A 3976-nucleotide genomic window follows, 5' to 3' on the forward strand; every position below is an offset into this window, starting at 1 on the left:
AGCAGTCTCGGAGCTCAGGTGGTGGAACTTGTCTGCTTCTGGATCTGTTGTCTCTAATCCCAGAGACAGTCACACCCATCTTGATTCAGCTGCACAATGGAGGCTGAAAGCTTTCCATGCATGACAGAGTGGCAGCTCAACTTTATCCACGTGCACGCACACGCACGCACGCACACACACGCACAGCTGAATTTTTTTGCTCCGTCAGTGATTTCTGCCGTTGGAGTTGTGTTTATTAAGACAAAAGCAAGTTGTTAAAAAAATAAATAAAAAAACTTTCTAAAAAAAATCTTGAATAATTTAGAATCTTACAAGAAACTTTTCTTCTTCATCCTCAAAGCAATAGTTCAGATTTTTGGAAGGAGGGATCTGTGGAAAGAATAAACGTCTTACCTGTTGTGTATATTCCAGTGGGGGTTTGAAAAATGGAGTTAGGTTCCGTCTGAACTGGACCAGAACCAGAACTGAGTCTGTTTTAAAACTGCATGAACAGTTTTCATGAAATGTTTTTCTGGTTTGAGATGAAGTGCAACTCTTTAAATTATATTTTAATCTAGTTTGACTTCTGTGTTTACTAAAGTTTATTAAAGTCCGTCACCTCTTCCAGTTACTGGTCATTAAACTCGGTCCAGGCTACAGGATATTTGTCTTTAGACATTATAGGAGCCTGATATTCATTTCCCATGTAATATTTAAATTTAATTTGAATCTTCCAAAATGTTTCTGCTGAACATGTCGTCCTCAGAGCTAAACGTGAACAGTTAGCGTCTCATGCTATTAATGAATCAAAAGTCTCGCAGGCTGTAGCTACAGATCAGAACAGCCTCGTGCTCCAAGAGATGAAGAGCTCATCTCGTTTCTCTTCTTCTTGTCTCTTGTTCCTGGACTGATGGATCTGACCTGTTCTGGTCCATCTGCCATGTGTGGACATGGACCTGCTCCTACAGGAGCCCAAACAACTTGGGATTAAACTTGTTCCCCTTCCTTGGTGTGCAGATTTGTTTTGGCTTATTGTTTCAAGGATTTCACTCAAATAAGCCGTGAACTATATTCACAACATTATGAATGAAATGTTCTGTTTGGAACCAGTGGTTTACGTTCACTGGCCCAGTAAGAGACATGTTCATCTCTTTGACTTTGATTAGTCTTCATTCGTCTAATCTTGTGTTTATAGCCTGTTTTAATCGTTTCTGATCAAACAGCTGACGTTTGGAAACATCTGCTCCAACAAACCTGACAAATAAATTAATGGAAAGTTTTTTCCACTCACAGTGGTTGTAAAATTAGCAATACATAAAAGTAAATTATATGGGGCTATGTGTATTTTATTGTTTAAGAATTTGATGAGATGTTTGATTTCCCTCCTACGAAGCACATAGAGATAATAAAATATTAAAAGGTGACCAGCGCATGAATGAAAAATGATTTGGGAAGAATTACCCCGGCAGCTGCACAGAGAAACCCCCAGCGTGTACGCAGATGTTTCCTCAGAGAGATTATTCCAGTTGTTGCACCGTTCTGCTCCTTCACTTGTTCGTGATGTTTTCTCAGAAGCTGACCCACCTTTAACTCGTGTTTGGTGATCTTTGCCAAACACAAGCCTGTGGCACTTCTTGACAAAACCACAAAGGCCACTTATCATCCAGCTTGCCAAGTGCAGCGAGCAGAAATTCACACAGGTGGCTCCAACACACAAGACGACTGTGCTCCAGGGTGGCGGAGGAATGCATTTAATAAATTTATGAAAGTGTGAACCATTACAGAGAAAATGTTTTCTTCACTGGATGATTGCAGCAATTACGCTGGTAGCAGATCTTCAGAACATTTCTCTCACAAAGAGGCATATATGTTGTGTTTGAGCACCTGATTGCTGGCACACAAGATGTGGCTTGCATTGACTCTTTGCTTTAAGAACAGATAATCCGTGTGTGTCAGTGATTGAGGAGGAACAAATCCCACAGTAACAGACACACAGGTGGCACTGCAAAGAAACGGCATACCGAAGTTTCTCTTTTTGCCTCACTTGGCCAGTTACCATGCAAGACTGAGTCAGAAGAGCGGCTTCTAGCACACAGCTCAGCCACAGGTATGTAAGAGACGTGCAACAACTCTCAGTCTGCTGCAAACACACGAGAGAGCGTTCTGCACCACTTCCTGTCGGAGGGCGCCCATCGCTCAGCCAAGTCGAGATGGGTCAGCTGTGCAGTTGTGTGTGGCCTCCCTCTGGTAAAAATAAATCAATCCCCCAGACACAAATTACACTGCAAAGACAAAAATAACTAATGACAGACATGTCTAACAATATTTAAAATAAAGAGAGTCAGAAATTAGAGCTATTTGTATGACAAAGCATCGCATGGCAGTATCGTTAAACTCCTTAAGGAATAGAAAATATAAAATATAACAATATATATATATATATATATATATATATATATATATGTTTGTGTGTGTGTATAAATTCAATTCCATTCAAAAATACTTTATTAATCCCAAAGGGAAATTAAGCGTTGTTGCTCATCATCCTGGTTTCATTCAAGAGTTGTTGCTGACAGCTGTGGGCAGGAAGGATCTCCTGCAGCAAATCCAAAGAATCTGGTCACAGATGCTGATCCGTCCACCCACATCCAGCTTGCTGTCAGATCCAGCAGGGCCTCTGGGTCCTCCTGGGCATCAGAACTGACCCAATACCAGGCAGAATTTCTCCACGAGCCATGGTCACTCCTCCCGGTTGTCTGCTGAGCTCCTCGTCACCACGAGCAGACAGCTGAAGGTGCCGGGGGACTATCCCGGTCCTCTTGTTGACACGAGCCGAGTTTCCCAGCAGCTCCAGGATCTCGGTGGTCAGGTACTCGAGCATCGCCGCCGGGTTGACGGGAATTTTTCCACGGCGCCTCCTTTTCAACTCATTTGGGATTTGGGGCTGTGGTTGAGGTATATGAGCTTTTAAGATGTTAATCAGCTGCTGGATGTTAAAAAACACCTTGTTGCCATGGTTACGCACCATAACAAATTCCCAAAAGTAAAAAGCGTTCAGTAAAACTCCTTCCAGCTGCACAGCATCTGATACCAGAGGAAACAATCATCTGAAAAAAGTGATTTACATCCAGAAAGAATAGGAATTAAAGCTTTCAGAAGCAATAACTCAGAATGAAAGTAAGAGAGCTGCTCCAACATGCAGCCACCCCGAGCGGCGCAATTCTAGAATAAAGGCTTGAAATATGATACAGTGGTTCATTTGAGCCGGATCCTGCCGGAACAAGAGCCGGGAACTCTCTCATTTTGACCCGTTGTATTCCGGCAACTCTTTGCTCTGACCCGGAAACTCCGCCCCTAAAAGTCCAAAGCCATCGCACATTTTTATTTTTGATTATTTATTAAAAAATACAACGAGAGGAGACGTTGCCCTTAGCCTGGCGGACCCAGTCTGTGGAGCGGATGTTCCAGCCGCAGCACGCGCGGTGCACCAGCTACACGCTCCTTTGAGGAGCAGGAGAGGAGCCTCTAGGCGGGGGGTGAGGACAGAGGGACAGATGGACACATTTACACACGGAGGTTCTGTGCAGAGTCCTTCTCTCCTCCTCTCCAAATATTGTCTCTACTCAGCGGCTGCGCACTGAAAAACACCCCCTCTCCTCCTCTCAGACCCCTAAAACAGAAATGATCATTTTTTTCAACAGAATAAATAAATGGCCTGTGGACAGTGCACGTTATGCACAGTGTCTCCAGACAGCTCTAGCACGCGTACAACATCAGCAGGTGTCTGAACTCCTGCGACATTTCAGACATAATAAATAAAAAAAGCTCACTGTAAAAAATAAATTAAAAATACAAAGAGAAAAATGTTTGATGTGTTAATCACATTATGACACGTTTCAAAACAACAGCGCTGATTTGTCCAAATAACAACAGAGATCAAAATGTCAAACAGACAGTCCAGTTTACTTTAATAAAAATGGATGGATGGATGGATGGA

This window comes from Nematolebias whitei, chromosome 16 (assembly GCF_014905685.2).
Source record: "Nematolebias whitei isolate Nwh7 chromosome 16, NemWhi1, whole genome shotgun sequence".
NCBI lineage: Eukaryota > Metazoa > Chordata > Actinopteri > Cyprinodontiformes > Rivulidae > Nematolebias > Nematolebias whitei.